We start from the raw sequence: 25,754 nt of genomic DNA, 5'->3' as shown, positions 1-25,754 counted from the left end.
TCCTCAAAAAAACATTTCCATGAAAAACTGCAAAAGCTGGATGCTGAAAAAAACTCAAATCTGAAGAGAGCATGAATCAACTGTATGTCTAATTCATCTTTGAATGTCACTTGACAACTCCATCATGTGCCAAGCCACAAAATGATCCAACTTTCCTTTGCTTGAAAACAATATTCGGTGTCCACTGACACAATTTGATGAATGCCCACTGGCGTATTCGCTAATGATTATCGCCAACTGGCTGATGAAGATGCCCACTTGCTGCTTCAATGATGTTGTCGAGACTTTTAGTTTGACAACCACTTGTCAATTTCATTGACATTTTCCCCCCTTTGTCAGCTGAAAGGAGAGACAATCATCTGCATTTGCTATTTGAACTCCCCCATTCAACTGCACGAGAGTACCATCATCATTTGATTGTCGGCTACAATATGTGTGAGTGAATCCGATTATAAAACTTGTACAATCTTCTGGCTATGGATGACTATTCTTAGCAATCAATCCATGAATAATCGATATTTAATCTGGTAGGTTGGTCTTGTTTGCAACATTTCTCTGAGGAATGATTCTTCTTGCCACAATGGTGACAAGGATGGAGATCTATTAAGATTATGTATGTTCTATGCTGGAGCAATTTATTTAAATCTTCATTGTTAGCAATCACATCAACATTAAGATAAATTACAGATAGAACATAAATATAAATTGCAGAATACAAGCCAAGACAAGAGGACACAAGATGTGGAGCTAGCCAGGGACAAACCCCACAATGTGTGGGGAAACCCTTGATCAATTCTTCTTTTATGTTCTTCAAAGTTCAACAGAGAAAGAGGGAGAGTAAATTTACAATAGAAGTCAAGACCTTGACTTTGGATCTCGGAAGAGATCAATTGAAGACATATTGCTTCAACTGATTCTCTAAGGTGACTCCTTCACCTATCATAGTGCTGCATCTCATCCATTTTCTGCACCTTACCGTGAGGTACCATCATGCTGCATCATGCATCATCATGCTACTCTTGCTGGTGTGCCCATGCATCTATCCTTCTATTTCTTTATCATAGTACTTCTGTTGTTTTATTATAGAGCCATATGCATATCAGCCTTAGCTACTTGCTATGGCTTGCAGCCTAGCAAATCAGCTAGGCTATAGTTCCAGAATCTACACAATCTTTTTTTAGTCATGTTGTCACCCACAACAATCACAATTCATACATTGACTAGGTTATCTCCTCAACGTTGTCTTGAGACAAAGAAATCTTCTTACTAGAATGGACTACTCAGACAACCTAAAGATGATATTGCTCTTCAAGGTCTTCTACAACCTTGCTTGCTGGGTTCTAGATCTGCACCTTAGGACTCTTCTATCCCTCATAAACCCTCGATACTCAAGACCACGCATTTTCTGTGAGAATGAGGACAGACAAAGTGATGCCCTAACGTAATGCAGATCTGCTTCTTATACTTGCGGATCCATGCACCCATCTTCATACTAAATATGAGATCAGTTCCTCCCTTTATGCAAGTTCTGTCCTTCCATTACGGTGTATACTTGTACCCAAGATTCACGTGGATTCCAGAGGTGAAACACGAGTTATTTTCTTCTTTTAAGCGTATACATGTTTCCATTGACTAGCATAATGAACAACAATTGATTCATTAACTAGTGTAATGAACAGAAATTGAGTCATTAACTAGTGTAATGAATAGTGTAGTGAACAACGTATCTTATAGATTCATTGACAAGTGTAATTGAACAACGATTGATTCATTAACCAACATAATGAACAGTGTAGTGAACAACATATCTTATAGATTCATTGACCAATTTAATGAACAGCGTATCTATGGATTCATTGACCAGCGTAATTCATTACAGCGTTGAATCCACTGCGGCTACCCTTCACGTATCATCTCCATTGCTTGTGGACTCATGACTGTGTTATGAATTCCATTCCTTACTGCGGCTAGGGTTTGACAGCATTAGGATTACAACAGCGTTTGGGCCTCCATCTTTGAGCGTATATGAGCTTCTTCATGACTGCGTGTAACAGGTTTCATAATGTGTGTTAGGATGGCTCCCTGTCTCCTTTGCGTGAACAAGATTATGTTGTAGATGCGTTCAGGAAGCCTTCTTGACTTGCGTAGATGAGGGCTGTTGATTGAGCTGCGGTTAGGGTACAAGGACTCTAATCGGACGGCTATACCTTCTTTGACTACAGTTAGGGTGTGGCTAGATGAGCCCCTAGGACAGTGTAATCTCCTCTAGATCTCTCTGTCCACAAAACCCAAACAAGTGGAGAGAGATCACTAGAGATGTGTGTTACAAATGACATCAAATCTTCTTCAATTTATACCAAAAACATATAGGTTGAATAGACATGACGTTTGGGCTTCTTGAGCCTACATAAGTTGCTAGTCGGCTAGATAATAAATTCATATCTCCATAAATACTTATTGGAATTGGATGATCTTTGGATGAATCCTACACCTCTCGATGATAGGGATCCAATAAGAATATCAGCTGCCATAAATAAGCTGACCCACATGGAGTTTGGCCATAGTTTCCAATTTAACAAGATCAAAACACTGATCTTCCCGATGACTAGTTCTTTGACAATGAGAACATGTGAGTTTGTCTGCAACTTGAGTTTGTGTGCATTTATGTTTGTCTTCAACTTCAGTTTGTGTGCACTGACATTGGCCTGCAAGTTGCTGAGAACTTACTGAGGTGATTTGTTCAAGTAATCCGGCACTAATGAACTGAATGGGCTTTGAATAATTAGGGATATGTAAGTTGTTGTTATCTTTGACATATCCTAAGCCACGTTAATTTCGATTACTTTGAATTTCTTCCCTTAGCTTGATGATGGGTTTGGAAGAGATTTGAACTGGAACAACTTCAACACTTGAAGCTGATTGGATGAATGAAGTCGAATGATCAGTTGTCTCTGGATTGGTCAAAGACTTGGAAGAAACATGCTTCTCTTGCAACTCATTTCTCTGCAGTTGTGACTCCAGTTGAAGGAACTCAATCATTTCATGTGCATGTTGAATATGCACTGAGATATCAACAAGAGTTGCTTTGCTAATTTGTAGCATGTCTTCAACAGTTGAGACAATCAAATTGTTAAGAATCTTTAACAAATGAATAGCATTCACCATGTGAACTTGTTGGAACTCACGTTCGCTTGCTTTTAATACTTGTTGAATTTGTAGAACTTGCTCGCTTGATGTTTGATTGATTGTTGCATGCTTGCTTGAACTTGTTTTAACAATTGATTGTTTGAACTCACACTCGCTTGCCTTCATGCTCGCTTGATGAGGATCGCTTTGCCTGAATGCTTCACTGACACTTTGTGAATGCTTCAATCAACTTTACACTGGCTCGATTGTTGTAGATTTGATTTTTGACATTCTCGCTTGCTTGGTTGTTTGATTGACACACTCACTTGCTTTGATTGTTTGAATCATACGCTCGCTTGCTTTGCTTGCACTTACATGATTGATTACGGACACTTTGTGCTTTCTTGAATGTACTCACTGAATGTGTTGATTTTAAAAAAGAAAGGGTGTTGAACACTGTCGAAAATGCACCCAAGAGACAAATGACAAGTTCAATCTTGATGACTCAGTTGAAGACTTACTTGACTTAATGTATTCATCTTAACAAGTCAAATTAGGGTGTCGGTTACAACCGAGAATGCACCCTTATGATTCAACTGAGTTTGACTTTGATTACAATTCAACTTACAAATTATGATTTGCAAGTTACAGTTTTGTAATGAGCTTATTAAAAAATGGTGCAAGTGCAATTGCCAAAAAATTGTTGCTGAATTGCTGCAAAAAATCTGTTGATGTAGATGCAAGCTTGATTGGATGTTGATGTAGAAATGTATTGGCTTGAAATTCTTGATTTGGTAGCATCCTTAACTTGATGGCATGAATTAGCTATTGTGAAATGTTGTTGCAGAAGATTGCTTTTATCAAGTCGATGATGTGATGCTTTGTGTTTATGAACTTAAGTGATTACAAGAGTGTTGATTTTAGGAGCTTGATCGAGTATGCTTATACTTAAGTGTTTCATATACCCATTTAGTTTGTGCAAAGAGATGACAAAGAAAGCATTTAATGAACGCAACACAAACCATGCAAACACATTCATGACACAAAGTTTACCTATGATCCGGTTGCACGGATCTAGGACACCATCACCAGAAAAGGATATGTTTTTATTAACCTTTAGGATATAGCATCATGACAATGTTTTAAGTGAGGCATCTCATGCACAGACTCACAACTCTCTAGGGTCAATTTGTCTTCAAAAGCTAACTCAACCTTTCTTTGGATCACAATAACGACTTTCACTTGACTTCGATCACTTGACTTCTATCACTCCCAATTTACAAAAAATAAAGAAGCTTATCTCTCTACGAAAAAAAGGTATTTTAAATACTCTTAATCAACCCTTTAACATTTATTTTACATGCTACCCCTTTTAAAAATGTGAATTGATAGGGATAAATGCTACAATACTATAACCACAAGGGGTCATGATAGAGTATTGACATCTTGTCACCAATGAAATCAAGCTCACAGCTGCAAGCATACAAAATTACCCAAATTTGACATTTCACACTGCTTGTCTGCAACACGGGACAATACATAAAACAAAACACAAATGAGTCGTTAATTGGATGTTTGTTGATGACCCAACATAAACTCCTTATTTCTTTCACAGAAATGATTGATGATTTCGTGCACTCGTTCTCTTTCCAACTTCTCTGCACAAAAAGAGGTGCCAAAGTAGTTGGTGATGGAAAATTTAACGTTCACTACTAGAAAGCCTGAGTTACTAAATTCTGGTCTGTTTTCAACATGATGTCTTCAGCAGATGCAGCCTCTCAACCCATGCCATAACGCAAGCAAAAGTCTGATCCGCAACCTCATTCAAAGGATCCTAAGTACTACACAGACACAGATTACTTCTATGAAGTAGACAACATTATTTCTATGGAGTACCATCTTGAACACTTTGAAACCTTCCTTTACAAAGCTTGCATTCTCTACTACGTTCTCAAATGCCACGTACCCAGGAACAGAAGTCCACGCTATTGCCAAGATTAGTAGTTGTAATTCACGGGTTGAATTCCCAGATTTTTTTCGGCACTTACATTGTCTCCATCCAGTACCATGATTTGTCCAACGATAGTCTCAATGCAAAAATGCTTTCCTCTCACATTCTATTTGACTCTGTCTTGCGATGAATTACCTCAAATTTTCTCCTCATTCTACCTAATATCTCAGATTGAGTCCAGCCAAACCACTATGTTGTGACTCTCCAATCCAGCAATAGCCAGGCTTACCGCTTCCTTGGAAAACTCCAGTAAACATATCGAATTCCGATTCAAAGATATAACACTATTGCGAATCAGATCAGACCTGCCATGGCCATAGTGGCTCTCTCTCTCTGGTCCACAAGTGAGCCAATGACCGTAATTAAATATCAAAAGAAAATTGTACGTCGGCAATTTTTTCCAACGGGGAGAAAGCTCCTTTACACGCAGCACTGTTTATGAATTTGATTTTGTCGAGGAGAATCGTGTAGTGGGCATTCTATGGGCAAACAATGTACTGTGGTTTGTGCCTACTTCTCGGAGAGAATGGAGATTAGGTATTCAATTGCTTCCCATTCTCTCTTTAACAGAACTTTGATACCACATGAAGAAGAATCTCAGAGCCATATAACCATATGCACAACAAATTAACTCACAAAACAATAAACTGGCAGAAAAGGCAAAGAGCCATCTTGTGGTCTCTCACGCTCATTTAATTCTCTCTTATTGAAATAATTTAATAAATACATTTAAATACATGTGAAAGTGGTCTTAATATAGTGCGTCTATCTTAGACTCACTTGGTTGACACAATTTCTCAACTTAGACACTAATTTAGGAGAGCTAGTTGGAAGGAATTTCTCATCCAACCTAGAATCCTTGGTTTGAGGAACTCTCATGATTTTATTTATTTAATTTAATAATTGGATTTATTATTGATTTTTAAAAGAGTGAGGCTAACAAAAGTAGAGCCAATGGTATTGGAAATATCACAAGTAAGATATTTTCAATGTAAAAGAAATATTCAATGAATATTATAGATAATTAGGAAATCTTTATTATAAATATTTGATGCACTTTTCATTTGAAAAGGGTAACAGTTGCATCAATAAATAAACATTTGATAAAATTTTATTATAATTAGTAATTGGACAAAAATTGCAAAATTATTCTCCATACTAAATGATTTAGTAATTGACAATTAGAACTTCAGATAAGTGGGTGGGTGTGCATATGTGCTATGAGAGAATGATGGAGGAAGGTACATAGGCCAATAACTGATAGGAGAATCATCACACCCACAACCAAAATTAAGGAATATTGACTGTTATCACAATTCCCACATACCTTAGTTTAAATAAAGCTCAGATAAATGGAAAAGATCCCAACAAATATTTTTTAATTAGGTTAGAAGAGTTGCATATAAACATAAACAACATCATGGGCTTTTGTATTTTGTCTGCATTGTCTGATGTTATTCCCTCAAGTCCATCTACTACCCTTATCAAGTTTTCATTCAAATCTTCTATCTGGTGTTGCTCATCTTTTAGATGACAATTTGAGCTGCACTTATATATTTTTTCACCATCTAGGTACTTTGTGACATTCCTAAGGTTCTCAACTATGATATATGATTGTTTGATCACAAACTCTAATGTATGAGATATCTCTTGATAAAATTTATCTTGTCCGAGGGAAATAAATGAGAATCATACTATGCATCAATAGAATCAAATCTAAATGAGGAAAAAGTCAAAGAATACTTCAAATTAGCATCAAAAGGAATAATCTACAAGATCAATGTTGATAAGGAAGATACAATGGCATCTTTGGAAAAATAAGTGACACAAACATCCAAGAAAACTACATAGTTTGTATCAACAAAAAGATCTACCAAGTTTACATGTTGAAATTCACAAAAGATCTACCAAGTTTACATGTTGAAATTCACAAAAGAAATCACATAACTTCAAAAACACTAAATAATGTGTTTCTACTCAGGCATAGCCATCCAATTTGGCATTATGCCAAATAGCTCTAAATTATATTTTTTTATGATATTTCATTAAGTATAAATCTTAAGACCTAGCACCCATGTCAACTGACCTATAATTTAGGACCATATCAAAGACTTGCAAATTTAATTATTACAAGCAATGAACAAACTAACAAAGGAGTAGAGCATAAAGACATACACTACAGCAAATGTGAAGAAAATTAGCAAGAAAAGTGAAACTTAGTAAGAAAGCAACAACCCTGGTTGTTCCCCTTTCATATTTTCTCTACAACAAAAATGTATGTACAAGGCCAAGTCAAATATAATAAACCATAGAAGAGAAAGAATGAAACCAATAGCACAAGTAAAACAAATAGACTACACAAGAAGAAAATAGAAGTTAGCTACCTATTTTAGTATCATTTTGATCATGTTCATCTACAAAGAAAATTAAAAAAATGGAATAAAAAAAGGCTAAAAGCAGTACAAGTAAAACTAAAATGAATATAGATGGGAAAAACATAAAGTATTCCAAAATGGATTCATGGCACTTTTCACATTGAAGGTAAAACTAAAATGAAAATAGATGAGAAAAACATAAAGTATTCCAAAATGGATCCATGGCACTTTTCACATTGAAGGATCGACTGTAACTGACACTGCTTCTCAAAACCAAAGTGTTGAAATACAACTTTGTTTTTATAGACTAAACTACCTCATAATATATATTGTTCAGTGTTTTCTAATTAGAAGTGTTATCATGCTCATTGCTCAAAAATCGACAGTGAGAAATATTATTTTTACTGCCCAATTTTGTGTTAGATAGGCTGGACATAGATGAAGGTGATTTACAGGCCGCATGGTAGCCCTGAGATAGGATAACTCTGTTGGTTATTTTTCAAGACACATGAAGAGTTACTAATGCATGCTCACACCATTGTATCTTAGATTATACATCTATATTTAGTTAGTAACTCTTACTCACAAATGTCAATCATTGAGGATTGTACACCTCCTCTTTTATTTGATTCTTCTAGCTTGTAAATGGATTATAAAATTGGTTCTTGGGCATAAAAATAAGGGTTTTGGTAAAGTGAGCTATTACAGGTAGTCTGGAAGAGACTACTTGGGCCAATGGCAACATTGATACTATCTTGAATTAGGCTTGAATTTTCATTCAGACCTTCATTGGAAACCTTCAAACTTTATGCAATGAGGATTTTGAACATTGAGGTGTTGTTACTCGTAGCTATTGTTGGATTCTCTTCTACCGTTAGTGCTATAGAATTTATTATCAAATGTACTTCTAAAATTTACTGGAATTTTTGTTGTAAGTCCTGAATCTGTTGATGCTAATTCTCATGATGAAGGTGATTTACACGCCGCATGGTAGCGCTAACATAGGATAACTCTGTTGGTTATTTTTCAAGACACATGAAGAGTTACTAATGCATGCTCACACCATTGTATCTTAGATTATACATCTATATTTAGCATTTAGTAACTCTTACTCACAAATGTCAATCATTGAGGATTGTACACCTCCTCTTTTATTGGATTCTGCTAGCTTGTAAATGGACTATAAAATTGGTTCCTGGGCATAAAAATAAGGGTTTTGGTAAAGTGAGCTATTACAAGTAGTCTGGAAGAGACTACTTGGGCCAATGGCAACATTGATACTATCTTGAAGCTTGAATTTTCGTTCAGACCTTCATTGGAAACATTCAAACTTTATGCAATGAAGATTTTGAACATTGAGGTGTTGTTACTCGTAGGTATTGTTGGATTCTCTTCTACGGTTAGTGCTGTAGAATTTACTATCAAATGTACTTCTAAAATTTACTGGAATTTTTGTTGTAAGTCTTGAATCTGTTGATGCTAATTCTCACGACTATTACCATGGGTTTTATTGTTGTTGTTTTCCATTGCTATCACTCATCAATTTTCTTAGAAAAATAAACATATTCCAAGTCTTGGCTCATAAAATTTGCACTCAACCACTTTCTTCACTTTGTCAAGAACTATGGCTAACAATTTTGGTAAACGTTTGAGATCCCTCGCCGACATTGACCATAGATCCACACAAGCAATCTGTTTAAAGCATGTCACTGAGAAGAAAATTTATATTCATCTAGGAAGTACTCGTTTTCTACTAAATGATAAATCATAGGTGCATAAGGTGAAAGTGGAAAGTTTTCAATGACAAATAGAATTCAGCTAGAAAAAATTAAATTGCTTCAGTTGCAGAGATAACTTACCAGAGCTATAAGAAACTTGAAATAAGATAATTTTGTTATGAAAAAATATGTATCTCTGTGAATATAACATTAGCTTAGGTTTTCACTATAAAATGGTGTGTGATCAATTGGAGAACCCTTAAAATATTATTTGCCTCTCCTTTATCTCTGCTTAACATTTTAATTTATTTTTCAAAAGTCACAAGCGGATTATAGATACGGATTGTTTAGAAATATTACAACACAGTAATGTTCATAGCACCAACATTACAGGTCCAGTTTCAAGCATAGACAAGATTTGTTTCAGGTGACACATCAAAGGTCTTGCGGGGAAATTGATCACATTTGGGGTTTCTATGTTGGGGATTTTTCTGAGAAAATCCCAAAAACAAACAAAATAAACTCCACAGAGGCAATGCTCTGTTTTCTCTCCACAGGATCTTTTTGCACAGGGAAGCTTTTAATTTTTTTTTACTGAGAACAGTGTATTACACACCTAGAAAATGATTTCTATTAATTAAAACAAAATACCTGATACATATTCATCCTCTTTTACTCAGGGATTCACCAAAAATACATTCAGCCAACTCTGATACATATTCATCCTCTTCGCTGAGAGGGATTCACCAAAATTACTTTCACCCATTAAAAACAAAACTATGTCTCCACCTAAGAATTCACTGTGCTGGGTTTACTACTGTAAAACCCCTTTTTACTTTACTGGTGTAAAACTATTTTTACACATACTGCTGTAAAAATATTTTACACATAATGTTGTAAAACAAACTTTTACATATGCAATAAACTTTTACATTTCATTCACAATTTCAAAAAAAATACCTGTGCGCTCTTTTCTTTTTGCATTTCAATGCAAATCCAATACATTCATAAATAAAACCCTGATCTATGCACTGTTGTGCATCTCCCTTGGTTTTTCACTCCTGCGAGCTTCAGGTTCATCGCATGAGCAAAGCTGGATATTCAGGCACACTACACAGGCGAGTCCATTTTTTTATATCTATTAGACCCAAAACAATTACATACAATACGAGCTCCCTTGTTCTGTCTTTTTGCACTGCTGTGCAATATTTTCTACTTGCATCATACACTGGGCAACTCATAACAAAAATTACACTGGCATATGCCTTTTTTTTTTTTTTTCACCATGCACTACAGTGCATTTTACGACTTACAATTTTTTAACCTACACTGCCCCCTTTTTTTTAATACACAACGTGTGCGTTTATTTCAATGTAATTCACATGTGAAAAACAAAATGGTCAACACACGAAAACTGCCCATACTTCCGCTATATAAAAACATTAAAATTAAAAATTTCACCAACTATTTTCGAATGCCATTTAATTCTCAGCATGGCGGTCAATTCATTCGCTGACAATTCGGCGGTCAACCAAACTTCAAATCCACACAAAGCTTTAAATTGTTGGCTCATATGCAGGTTTGAGGCAATCGACGGCGGAGATCGATGAGCTGCATCGGACGACTGACAAGAATATCGGGAGGCCTTTTGCTGCTGAACATTAGCGCCCGAGAAATGACATATGCTTACGTATGCAGCGAACCACATGGCTGCATTATATTGTATCGGGCCCTTGTGTACGGAAACCACTTTCTGCTGGAAGGCGGTCCGATACGCATCAAGGTGGTTTGCTGGTTTGGCTCTGGCGGTTTTGGGTGCTGCCGTATTGTCCACGTCCGCCTGCACGGTGTTTGCAACCTGCACTTGGAATTAACATTCCAAAACTCCCCTTTAATTTCAACTGCTGGGCATTCAATCATACCCAAACACTTCCTCACATAGAGGGATTCACCAACACTACTGTTACAAAGACATCTTCCTCACATAGAGGGATTCACCAATACTGCTTCTGATGCAGTTCCACAAACAATCAAAGTTGTCTTCCTCTTAACAGAGGGATTCACCTGAGACTGTGCTGAAGAGCACCTTCCTCTTGAAAGAGGGATTCACGAGTGTATGCTAAAACAACATCTTCCTCTTGACAGAGGGATTTACCACACTATGCTTAAAAGCATCTTCCTCTTGACTAAGGGATTCACCATGACACTGTGCTGAAAAGCACCTTCCTCTTTAACAGAGGGTTTCACCAAATGACTGCTTCAAGTGCAGTTCCAAAACAAAACATTCATTGCACTGTTGTGCATACCCATTACATTGTTCTTTTATGCTGCTGCATATTCTCTGCTGCACTGTTGTGCCATCTTCTTTGCTGCGTCTACCCCACACTGTTGTGTCTGCTCCACGCTACTGCGTCTACACCTGCATTTACATTTACTGTTGTAAAGAAAAATTTCTTTTACATGTGATGTTGCCCATTACATTTCGTTTTTTTCAACAAAAAAAATTTACATGCTGCTGCATTTTTCATGTTCACACTGTTGTGTGAAAAATTTCATTGCATTCTCAAACACTGGGCATTTACGCTCTGCTGCGTTTTACCCTCTTCTCATTTTCTTCTCACTGCTTTGTGTTTTCATTGCCAATACAAAACATTTCCATCTAATGTGTATTATACTCACTCTGCTGTGAGTATATTCTCTCACATTACATAAAAGGAAAACTACATTCCATTGCTATGCATTTCAATCCATGTGTTCCACAAAAAAAATTTCATGCTGCCCCTGTTCTATGTTCTCCCTTCGCACTGTTGTGCGGGTCTCCTTGCTTTGCATTTTTTTATCGCACTGCTGCACTTCACATTTCAACGCTGCCCTTCTGTGCACATTGCATTGCATATTTGACAAAAAAAAATTACATTTTTCAACACCGCTGCATATTACATTTCAGAAGGATTAACAACAAAAAAATTCATTTGCGCTCTGCTGCGCTGCAATACATCCTCCACGCAATCTCCATGCCCTGCAGATTTTTTTTCTCTGCTTTTATGGCAGATTTAATTCCATATCTCTCCCCTATAAGAAGATCTTCATCAAAGAATGACTGTTAAAACAGTTCAACAATTATGATAAAAAAAAATTACAGGCTCCCCTTAACTGTATGCATCATCTTCTTTCAGCAAAGTTTTCTCAAAAGAAACTTAGATCAACTAGGGAGCTCAAGGGGCTTTCAGACTGTATTTCCTTCCTTCTCCATACTTGTGTAACTTTCTTCTTTTGTGTGGGTCTAGCTTGCATAGGAGCCCATATTAAGTTACAGTCACGTGCCATATGCCCAATGTTATGACACTTGAAACATTCAACATTGTTCATGAATAAGAATTCATGATTTCTTCTTGTAAAATTATTTCTTGGAGGTTGTCTGACACCATAACATCTATCTCTATGAAATGCTCTACAGTCTTTTGCCATATGACCAAAGTTTGAGCAAGCATAACAATAACCAAAAAATGAACTTTGGTACCTAGGAGATGGAGGTTTCCTTGATGTACTTCTGAAGCTTTGTTGCCTTGAAATCCTTTGATGATAACCATTGCCTCTTACCTCTTTGACATCAGCTACATTTCTTCTTGGAGCTGGTTTTCTGCTTGGAGTAGGATTTCTTCTATCGCAGCCTTCATTTGTCTCCTTGCCTTTGCTGGAACTAGGAGTATCACCATTTCTTTCTGCCTTCTTCGCATCTCCTTTGCTTAAAGCATTTTCATTCTTGTTTGAGGGTTCACCTACATACCCAAGTCCTGATTGATCAGATGGAGATCTGTGATAGCTGAGCATGTCATCCAAGGCTTGAGAGCTCTTCATGGTTTTGTTCATCCCTTCAACCTTTTTCCTGAGGAGGACAATCACTTTTTCCAATATTTCACACTCATTATTTTTCTTTGTAAGTTGTTCCTCAGTTTCTTCTTTGCTACGAGTAGCTTCAGCTGCTACTATTTTAAGGGAGATAATATCAGACTTCATTTTGAAGGTTTCTGCTTGACTGCTCTCCATTTTCTTCTCAGCTTCTTGTGCCTACTTCCTGGCTTCTTGTAGTTCAGACTTAAGGGAGGAGACCTCTACCTTGTACTGTCCAATCTCTTCTACAAGCTTATTCACTCTCTTGTGCCTTTGTTCAAGTTGACTTGACAAGGCATCTTCCTGCTTCTTTGCTTCATTCAGCTGATTTGTCATGGATATGACTTCTTCATGATGTTTCCTCTTGCATTGATCAAGCTCCTTCTTAAGCTTGACGAGCTCTTCATCCCTTTCTTTTACTTGAAGTTTGATGAGGTCAACCTTCTCACATTCAGCTTCTATGATGGGTTCAGAATTTTCTTCTTCACTGATGGTCATGGTCAGTGCTCCCTTTGCATGAAGGTCATGAAGTCTGTCCCATATATCCTTTGCTGATGAATATTTTCCTAGATTCTTTTTTACAGAATCAGGTAGTCCATCCAAGATAGTCTTTGTTGCCTTTGCATTGTACTCCTTGGATTCTTTATCCTTCTTGCTATCATCAATCACTGATTCCCAGATTTCAATCCCTTGAGACTGTAAGACAACCCTCATTTTTATTTCCCACATATCAAAATTTCCATTAAACTTTGAAGCCTCAAATAGAATGCTTTCAAATAGATTGTCTTCTATTTTAATAGAAGAGGGAGACACAACCTTAGGGGATTTGGACACTTTCTTCTTTGACCTTGCCATTCTTTACTGTACTTCAAATTACTTGACTGTGTTTTTTTTAAAACAACTGAGCGTCTTCAGCAGCAACACAGAAAAAACTTGAGAAATACCTTAATCCTTTTGGCTGAGACTTTTCTCTGCTCGAGAAGCTTTTACTGCTGCAACAAGAGTCTTTCCTTCAGCTTCCTTGACACTTTTAAAGAGCCTCTACCAGCTCTGTCACCATCAAAGAGCCTGGACCAGCTCTGATACCACTGTTGGGGATTTTTCTCAGAAAATCCCAAAAAAAAACAAAATAAACTCCACAGAGTCAATGCTTTGTTTTCTCTCCACAGAATCTTTTTGCACATGGAAGCTTTTAATTTTTTTTTAGTGAGAACAGAGTATTACACACCCAGAAAATGATTTCTATTCATTAAAACAAAATACCTGATATATATTCATCCTCTTTTACTCAAGGGATTCACCAAAAATACATTCAGCCAACTCTGATACATATTCATCCTCTTTGCTGAGAGGGATTCACCAAAATTACTTTCACCCATCAAAAACAAAACTATGTCTCCACCTGAGAATTCACTCTGCTGGGTTTACTACTGTAAAACCCCTTTTTACTTTACTGGTGTAAAACTATTTTTACACATACTGCTGTAAAAATATTTTACACATACTGTTGTAAAACAAACTTTTACATATGCAGTAAACTTTTACATTACATTCACAATTTCAAAAATACCTGTGCGCTCTTTTCTTTTTGCATTTCAATGCAAATCCAATACATTCATAAATAAATCAACGATGATCTATGCACTGCTGTGCATCTCCCTTGATTTTTCCACTGCTGCGAGCTTCAGGTTCATCGCATGAGCAAAGCTGGATATTCAGGCACACTACACAGGCGAGTCCATTTTTTTATATCTATTAGACCCAAAACAATTACATACAATACGAGCTCCCTTGTTCTATCTTTTTGCACTGCTGTGCAATATTTTCTACTTGCATCATACACTGGGCAACTCATAACAAAAATTACACTGGCATATGCTTTCTTTCTTCTTTTTTTTCACCATGCACTATAGTGCATTTTACGACTTACAATTTTTTAACCTACACTGCCCCCTTTTTTTAATACACAACGTGTGCATTTATTTCAATGTAATTCACATGTGAAAAACGAAATGGTCAACACTAACCTACGCTGCCCCCTTTTTTTTAATACACAACGTGTGCGTTTATTTCAATGTAATTCACATGTGAAAAACGAAATGGTCAACACACGAAAACTGCACATACTTCCGCTATATAAAAACATTAAAATTAAAAATTTTACCAACTATTTTCGAATGCCATTTAACTCTCAGCATGGCAGGCAATTCATTCACTAACAATTCGGCGGTCAACCAAACTTCAAATCCACGCAAAGCTTTTAATTGTTGGGTCGTATGCAGGTTTGAGGCAATCGACGGCGGAGATCGATGAGCTGCATCAGACGGCTGACAAGAATATCGGGAGGCCTTTTGCTGCTGACAAGAATATCGGGAGGCCTTTTGCTGCTGAACATTAGCGCCCCAGAAATGCAGCGAACCACGTGGCTGCATTATATTGTATCGGGCCCTTGTGTACAGAAACCACTTTATGCTGGAAGGCGGTCCTATACGCATCAAGGTGGTTTGCTAGTTTGGCTCCGGCGGTTTTGGGTGCTGCCGTATTGTCCATGTCCGCCTGCACGGTGTTTGCAACCTGCAGTTGGAATTAACATTCCAACATTCTACACAACAAATATACCATGAGTAAGAGAAGCGATTGATCAATTTTGCTTCGGCATAATGATTACAAACTTTACAAATAATTTTTTGCACTGGGGACAAATCTCAAAATGTCAAAGTATTACACTTTTCATTGCAAACTACACTTCTAGACGTTTTTTATTATCATACAACCTCATCGCATCAGAATCAGGAACGATGTGCATTTTTCCCTCGAGGAAGTTAAAATTCATGGAATAGAAATAAGGGGATCCATTATAAATTTCAAAGATTGAAGTTAAGCTACATTAAATTTATTCTAACCTTACACATTAACCATCCGATACATTCTCACAACTGAAGATTTTGTACCACACAAACAAAAAGTTTAAGAAAAAAGAAAACAAAAAACTACAGCAACCGCTTCAGACAACATTTAAATATTTTTCAAGAATTTTTTAGTAAATATCATATAAAATATTCACTAGAATATTCAAATTTTAATCAAATAGATCATAAAATCACATCAAATTTTAAGGTACGTCGCAAGTATGCCAATTACTGTTTTCTAGCAGAATTCAAGAAACTCCTTAGCAAACTTTTATGAAGTTTCTAGAACTGGCATTCTCGAGCTGATACTTAACAAATATTGCAACTATTATGAAATTGAAATCCATAACACAAAAACTCACCAAATTTAATGCATTCTTGCGAGCCTAATAATATTTCGTTCAATGAAGAAACCCTGATTTGACAACCTTCGTGAAAAATATGAAAGAATACAAAGCCAAGAATAATATTAATGAGAAAGTACGAAATGTCATGGACATTTGCAGCCTCTCACAATCAAACTGTACGCCAGAAAACCAATTGAGGTTACATCTAACTTCTACACTCTAATCATTGGTTTCTAGCAGCAAGAACTGCAATTCAATCCAGTGCCGCTAAAAAGACAAAAACAACTTTCAAGCTTCGGTCTACAACATTTATTTTGAGCGTGTAAATTCAGTCCTAGGAGATGTCGCATGAGACTAATACAAAACGATCATGTCATATATATATGCAAGGAAAGGAAGAAGCTAGACTTTAAATATTCATTTATTATACCTCATATCACCTGCATTAAGCTTTTGCTGGTCTAATTCCTACTACTTTGAAGTTTGGAATATGATAAGCACAGATGCATCGTTATCAATCGAAATACTAGATATGCCAGAACTTCTTTAAATAACAAAAACCCTGTGAATCATCCAGAAAGATCTCTTGATAACCCTCGAACGAAATTTAATTACATTAACAGACTTGGAATCCCGCGAAACGTAGCTCAGCGGATAAAAAACGAGCTGGAGAGTACGATTACGTTATTCAGATGAGTACCCATGCATTCATTTCACCAGAAATTCACAAAAGTATGTTATTTAAGAAAAGTACATCAGTCTCATCTATGCAGGGAAATGACAGAGTCTTGACACATTTCTTTGCATATGCAAGACCCTTCCACCAATTTCATAGTGAGGTAGAACAAAAATATAACTGTATAAACAAAAAGGTTTGAAAGTAGGTAATAGGAGGGAAAATAATGTCGACCGCCAAAGATGTGAAGGTTTCAGAAAGGGATATAATTCATTAAAAACTAAAGATAAATATTAATGTGTCTTTTTTACTTTATTTATTTATTTATTTATTTATATATATATTTTAAAATATAAAATAAAAATGAATTTTTAATTTAAATAATAGCATATTATATACTAAAAAATGTTGCGTGTTATATATACATATATACGTATGTGTTATATATATATATCTGAGTTTGTTTTGAGATACATTTTTATGTTAGCATATTAAAATTTTGTTGAGGAAACTTTGCACTAACTTTAAAAATCATGTTGACTAAAATATTTCATCAAGCCATGATCCAACAACATCCTAAAAACACATAAGAAGGATACACATGTTGAGACCAACTCTACATCACAATGATTATTACATTAACAAACCACAACATTTTCATGTATGATCGTAAACATTACATAATATGATATATGATATATAGGAGTTAATAGTCTGAATTTCACACTTAGTGAGTTGGACATGTATTTATCTTTCTTTAGATAAGTTGTCATCATCATCTTCCATTGGTTCAATGCATCAAACACGCTCTTGATCAATAAAGTATGTTTATGATCTAACTTGGCATTTGCATCTCATTCCTCAATCTTGTAGATATCATCAAATTGTAAACATGCACATAAAGGAGTTTCAATCCACAAAAATACATGGGTACCTAGCTATTGCAACTATTGGCCCACTAAGATCTCCTTCGAGTGCGTGGTTCATTCTTATTCTCAATTAAATATGGCTAGATGTATAGGAAACTTGAGGCTTTTAGGCCTATCATGGCCCCTAGAGTTTACAACAAACACAATCCACTAATAGAGAGTTCAACTCACACATGGCCCATACTCTATCATAGGTTATGATCTATATTTAAAAATTTATCTAGATCATAAAGGACACATGAATAATTGTCATTCCTTCTTACAAGAGCTATGCAATGACATTCCCTTTACACAATACATAGATAAAGGTGATTACATATTATTTACATGTTCCATATCATGAAGGCAATAAGTACAACCTTTTATAATATCACATGATATGAGAGTACTCCTCCCAATTAGTACCAACTCTAGTTAGCATCAAGATCTAAAACATACATGACCAATATACATAATCTACACCATTTTAGACTTCCTTCAAATATAAAATGTGATTCCTCTTTCCATATGGTCCTAGTTTTGATTCAATATAATAAAATGTGTACGTTGTTTGTCCATATCCAACCAATATGAATTGCTACCAAAAGGAATATCATTTCCATGCTTTTAGATGATATTCCAAAAACTCTTTATTATGTCTAGAACACCATAATGTCCTCCCTACTACAAATTCATAATTCCAACTAAGAAATATCTACCATTAACAATGGGCATCAAACAATATTACTTCAATGCATCTTTCACCCCTATAATAACCAACCACTAGTTATACATTGTAGAACTTTCTATAATATCTACAACAAATTCCCATATATGTTCCTCCATTGTGATTTACTCAAACAAAATACAAGTTGGAGACCAATCATATATTTTGGCCAAACATTGGGACCACACAAAATAATTAGGAACTTACTGTATTTTGGGGCCTAACATAAAGATAAATATAAAGATTGAACCATAGGGCATTTTAGGAACAAACTTCCATCTATCAAGGCACCTACATACCGAAATAATGTTCCCACTAATTCTCTAGGAAAATGTTATAGATATATAATGCATCCAAAGTGGAATTGCACTCTATACTTACTCATCTAAGCAATTATGACACCAAATTCATTAAACAACCTTCCATTGACAAAAAATTATATGGGATACAACCTCTTGTTATATTTTCCTTTTATCTACAACATGCCATATCTAGAAAACCCAAGAATTCCCTTTACATCAAAAGCATTTCATTGCAAGACTACAATAATTAGCAAAAGATAATGGTACATGCGACTAAAGATTTTTCCCTACATATTTCTCTAAGGTCGTGAACATGCTTGGTGTCTTCATATACATCTTTAAGTTGTGAATTCAACATTCATCTTGGATTTTCATATGTTTCCTTTTATTTTTTAGAATCATGAACTTTAACAAAATGATTCCACTCCCATATTGATCTGAAAATGGGGCTCTTAGGCTTCTTCTCTAACTTACAAGAACCTCTCCCACTTCCAAAGCTTTAAATTTTCCCACGTCTTAATGATTAACCAATGAAGAAATCAGAAATGCTTGTAAATATGGGTCTATGCTGGTATTTCTTTTCAGCTGATTATTTACTTTAAAATCTGTTGTTTGTGTTGATATGGGAAGGTATTTAAATTGATATATAAATGCATATAACAGTGGTTAAAGTAGCACTAAAAATAAACACATAAAACAACATTATAATATATAGTTCATCTTGGTATCTTGGGCTACATCTCCTTGAGCTCTAACCAACTCGATTAGGCTCTCTGGGATTGTGGCAATAGTTCTTTTACAAGTGCCTACACTTAACTCCAATGTTTTACAAAAGAACATTGGGCTCAAAACACCATCTTACCCCTTGGCTCTTGGAGCTCTTCAACTTTCTAGCTCTGGCTCTTGGCTCTAGCTCTGGCTCTTGCTCTAGCTGTGGCTCTGACTCTAGCTCTGGCTCTGTGGCTCTGGCTTTGGTTCTGGCTCTCAGCTCTCGCTTCTAGCACTCACTCTAGCTTTTGGCTCTAGCTTCTCTAAGCTCCTTCTCCCGGCATTTTACATGCCTTTGTGAGTCTCTCCACTTCCAAGCAACTCCAAAAACAATATGCTCCTGTCAATTAAGCTCTCTAGCTTTTCCACTCGACCTCTGAGTGACTCGAAAGACTCTCTACGCATTCAACGTCTTCTCGTTGTTTTCTTTTTTTTTGCATATTACAATGAGCTCTTACTCTGGATTCTCCGCTTCCAGGTCTGCTTACTCCTTCTTTTTCTCTCTGTCTATTCGTGGCTCTTAGAACCATTCCATTCGCTCACTGTTCGTTTCCTCTTCCACTTCTTTGGTTTTCCTACTATTGTTCGTTTGGAGTTCCCTGCCTCTGCGTCATCGCCATCATCCACAGGGACGTGGCTACTTGTCCTCTCACGAACTGCACCAACTCTTCCTTGACAATTCGGTAATCCAGTTACACTGTGGAATGACTCATCCTCTAACTTAGAGGTTAAATTAGACTTCAAACTTTTATGTCGCAGCTTAATTCCCTTGTCAAATTCGGTTTCTCCATCGGGTACAATCTCCGTCGTTAGATCTGGAGCCCCGAAATCCCACATTATTTGCTCGTTTAATAACAAAGATGCATCTGTTCCAAAGTAAACTGTTAGGAAATAGCTCTTACTAATTAACGGTTAAAAAAATAGTTAAATAAATTTACTATTATTTTGTTATGTTTTATTTTAATTATTAATATTTTTAATTAAAATAATATTGAATATACAGTGACTCATATATATCTTTTGTATTATTATTTTTATATCTTTATTATATTATAAATAATAATTTGTAAAATTTAATATTTTATATTTTATATATATATATATATATAATTTTAATTTTTTATTTCATTCAACATTAATATTTATATTGTTAAAATGTTTTGTATTTTTTTTTTTTTCTATTAATATTTATATGATTAAAATGTTTTGGATTTTTTCTTTTAGTAAGGAAAATCATTTTTTTTTTCCGACAAAGGCTGGAGTGAAAAGATAGTATTTATAGTCTTATAACCATTATATTAACGTATCTCATCGTTATGTTATTTTTAGGAAATTGAATATATTTTTCCTGAAAATTTAAGATAAATCTTTGAATTTATTTAATAAATTAAAATATTAATAAAATAATTTTCACACTAAATGAACCAATTTCGTAATAATTTTTTTTTATAATAAGGATTTTTTTAATAATTATATTAAATATCAAATAAATCAATTTTATTATATTTTTTTTTGAGATAATAAAGATTTTTTTAATAATTATAAGTTTAAAATAAAAATAAGATTTTGATTAGAGTAATTTTTAAGATCATTCATATAATTTAACTTATTTGTTTTTTTTAATACGGTATATTAGGTTAATATTTTCAAATATATTTGAATTTTATGTTTTTATCCTTTCATTTTATTCGTGAAAGGAATTAAAGTTTTATGGCAAGATTACAATGATTAAATTGGAAATATAGGAAAAGAAATTAAAGAAAAACAAAAACAAAAAATAAAAGAAGTCAAAATGAAATAATAATAAAAATTTAGAAAAACAAAAAATTATTATATCTGATAGAGAAAAAAAAAAAAAAAAAAAATCTATGTTTTTATCCTTTCATTTTATTCGTGAAAGGAATTAAAGTTTTATGGCAAGATTACAATGATTAAATTGGAAATATAGAAAAAGAAATTAAAGAAAAACAAAAACAAAAAATAAAAGAAGTCAAAATGAAATAATAATAAAAAATTTAGAAAAACAAAAAATTATTATATCTGATAGAGAAAAAAAAGAAAAAAAAAATTTCCTTAAAATTAATCTTATTTAAATTTTAAAACTGAAATAGATAGAAATATAAAAATAAATAAAAGCAAAATCCCTTTTCTTTTTCCCTAAAGTTAATTATGTTTAAATCTTAAAATTAATGGTTTCTAAAAACATAAACTTGTTTTTGAAAACTTAAATCCGCCTTTATTTTATTTTAGGATAAAACGTTTTACTTTTTTTTAAGCAAATGTTTTATTTTTCTTTCAAGCAAGTATGAGTGGATAACTATTTTAAAAATAAGTATATTTAAATATTAATGTTGATTATTCATTATATTTTTTTTCTAACTTTCGGATAAATACTACATGCATTACTAGTTAAATATGTTATTTACTACCTGCATCACTAGTTAAATATGTTATTTAGTAATACTTTATAAATTTAACATGTATTTTTATTTTTTTAATTCAATTTATTTTCGCTTATATTTAGTAAATTTAAATTTAAATTTAAAATAAATAAATGATATATTTAGTCGATTAGCAAGGTATAAGTGAAGGTGGAATATGGATGGCAAATAATATAACAAACAAACTTTAAAAAGCGGAGGAAATAATAAAAATATATATATGAAATGAAGTTTTAAATTTATTTGAAATATATTTATATTTTTAAATATATATATATATATATATATATATATATATGTTTTTCTTAGTATTTCTCATCATCTTTTATATATATATATAAGTAAACACATCTGAATTTTATATTTATTTGAAATCTACTTACATTCCAAGACAAGGTGTAAATAAAAAGTTTATGCATGCTCTGATTAACAATTGCACAAGATTCAGGAGGCAGTTTTGCACAAGGGATATAGCACAGCAGACTCTCTTGGGAACCGTAGTACAGCAGGGTTTTTTACATTTTGACCTTAGGAATGGAAGTACGGCAGGGGAGGGGTGAAATCCCCTCCTTTCGGGATGTCATGATGGGTCATGCTGGAACTAGTACTGCGAATGGGCAAGGCTCGGATGCCGCTGATGCTACCCCAGTTCTGGGCAACCAGTGGCAGGCTCGCCTGGTTAATAAATGTCTTCCAAGGGCGCAGAAGAAACCCAGGTATGTCATTCCAAACAACAAATTGGAGGAATATCGTTGTTATATGAGAGACCATGCGTTAATCTGTAAATTTATTGGGTATTGGCCGTCTGAAAGGGATCTCTTGCGGTGGATTCATCAACGATGGAACCCTCGTGGGCATATTGAGCTTAAATTGGGTGCTAAGGGGTTTTTTACAGTAATTTTTGCTAATTTACAGGACAAGGCAAAGGTCTTTGAGGAGGGACCCTATTTTATGAATAATGCAGGCTTATTTACACGGTATTGGGAAGACCGATACAACCCTGACGCAGAGAAAATCAAGGCTGCACCACTCTGGGTGCGTTTATTTGGATTACCAGATGAATTTTGGGATCCAGAGATATTAGAAGGCATTGGAAATTCCATTGGCACTTTTGTGAAGGTTGCAGAGACCACGAAAAGGGGGAAATATACGTCGTATGCTAGAATTTGTGTGTATATGGATATCTCGGCCCCGTTACCGGAATCCATTGAGCTTGAGTATCAGGATGAAATTTGGCAGCAGCCTATTGATTATGAACATGTCCCGTTTCGCTGTCGTCGATGCCATGTCTATGGTCACCTTGCAAGGGATTGCCCACAAGGTAATGACCAGAAAGGTACACAGGATAAACCAGCGGACATTCGATCGTCTGAGAGAAGTGTTGGGGCAGCAAATGAGTTTCATGAGGTTCAGCGGAGAAGAAGACCTAATCCTGGTAATCCTAAACCCCCCTCCCAGGAAAGGAATGTCATTCCAGCGAGTCAAAATCAATTTAATGTTCTTCATACACAGGACGAGGGAAATCAGGGGAAAGACCGTAATGAAATCAATTCAATTGTATCGAACCAGGAGGGTAATGTGAGTGCGCCGATGGAATAATCAAGTCGAAGCCCTAGTCGCGAGCCGGAAGGAGAGGAGAAGGTTAAAAATAATAAACATTCAGATCAATCCACGAAGGGGAAGGAAGGTGTTAAAGAGGGTGGAACAGAGGAAGAAATAATTATGAAGAAACTACTTACGGATTGGAAAAAATTGGACGAGCGGTTCATACCAGACACTGAGAAACAATTATACAAGGAAACCTTTCAACGATATAAGGAGAAGATGGCTGGATGTTTGGAATCCAGGTCGGTGACTGATAATCAGGATTCCCCAATTCTTGATGGTAAGACCGGCAGGAAAAAAGGTCGACGAACGTTGACTGAATCCATTCAAGCAGTGGGCGAGACTCTGGTAAATTCTGGCCGGGTGATACCTCTGTCTGAGGTATTTCTTCAGACTCCTCGAAAGTTTTAAATGATTGTTGTAAGTTGGAATATCCGTGGACTTAATAGTCAGGGGAAACAGCGATACTTGAAGGATCGAATGCAAAAAGACAAGCCAAGTATTATGGTAGTTCAGGAAACGAAGGTGACTGGTCAACAGATGGAAGAAATTGTCAAGAGAATGAAGCTCGGATATGAGGTTATGGCCTTAGATGCAACAGCGACAGCAGGGGGATTGGCTGTTTTGTGGAATCCTGAGGAGGTAATTTTCGAGCATTGGCTTTCCTTCCCTAGAATTCTTTCAGGCAGGTTTAGACTTGTTGGGATGGGGGAAAGAATTTTGTTTACTGGGGTCTATGGCCCTCATAATCGTAGTGATAGGAAGGATTTTCTGAGGAACTTACGTACTATGAGACTTCTCATTCCGAATCTCCCATGGTTGATAGGGGGGGATTTCAATTTAATTCGGCATCTAGGGGAGAAGAGAGGAGGGGTAAGGAGAGATGATCCGAGTATGGAAGAGTTTAATGACGTGATAAAGGATCTAGGATTAGTAGACATCCAAACAATAAATGGTGTACATACTTGGAATAATCGCCGCGGTGGGCAGAGCCAGATTGCCTCTCGTTTGGATCGATTTTTGTTATCAGAGCAAATTTTGAATAGAGATGTGTTTATTGAAGCGAAAATTCTGCCTAGTATTGGTTCAGATCATTGGCCCATTCAATTGGAGGTAGATATTAAGCAGATCAAAGGGAACAGACCTTTTCGTTTTGAATCTTTTTGGCTAAGGGATCCACAATTCATTCAAAACATGGAAACCTGGTGGAATCAATGTACTAGTAGAGGGAAAGGGAGAATGCATACTCTTCAGTTGAAGCTAAAGGAATTAAAACAGCGAATCAAGGCATGGAATCGGAAGGAATTTGGGAACATTTTGGAAGCTAAACAACGGCTGGAAGGAGCAATGGAAGATATTCAGCAGAAGATAATATTGGAAGGCAGAGATGAAGATAATAGTAGGGAGGAAGGACGGATTCTTAGCCAGTTGGAGGAACGACGCAAACAAGAGGAGATTTTGTGGCAACAAAAATCAAGGGTTCGATGGTTAAGAGCAGGCGAACGGAATACAAAATTTTTCCATCAAGCCATGATTCAACATAGACAGAGGAATCGAATTTTCTCTATCAGGAATGCGGAGGGTGAAAGAGAGGTAGAGCAGGTTGGTATTGCAAGGACTCTAGTGGATTATTTTAAGGGGGTGCTCACGGAAACTCAAAGGGATAGAGCAGAGGCTATTACTACTATCTGTCGTGAAATACCAAGGATCATAACAGTAGACCAGAATAAGGCACTAATGCGGGTAGTCACTATGGAGGAGGTAGAGGAAGTTGTGATGAACATGGCAAAGAATAAGGCCCCAGGGCCGGATGGATATACGATTGAATTCTTCCAGGCGAGCTGGCACTTTATAGGGAAAGACATAGTGGAAGCAGTGGAGGAATCAAGGTTCAGACAGCAAGTCTGGCCAGGTATTAACTCAACCTTTTTCACTTTGATTCCTAAGAGT

Source organism: Pinus tabuliformis, chromosome 8 (genome assembly GCF_031772625.1).
Source record: "Pinus tabuliformis cultivar Carrire ecotype Pingquan chromosome 8, CPIR1, whole genome shotgun sequence".
Taxonomy (NCBI): Eukaryota; Viridiplantae; Streptophyta; class Pinopsida; order Pinales; family Pinaceae; genus Pinus; species Pinus tabuliformis.
This window is presented reverse-complemented; position numbering follows the sequence as displayed.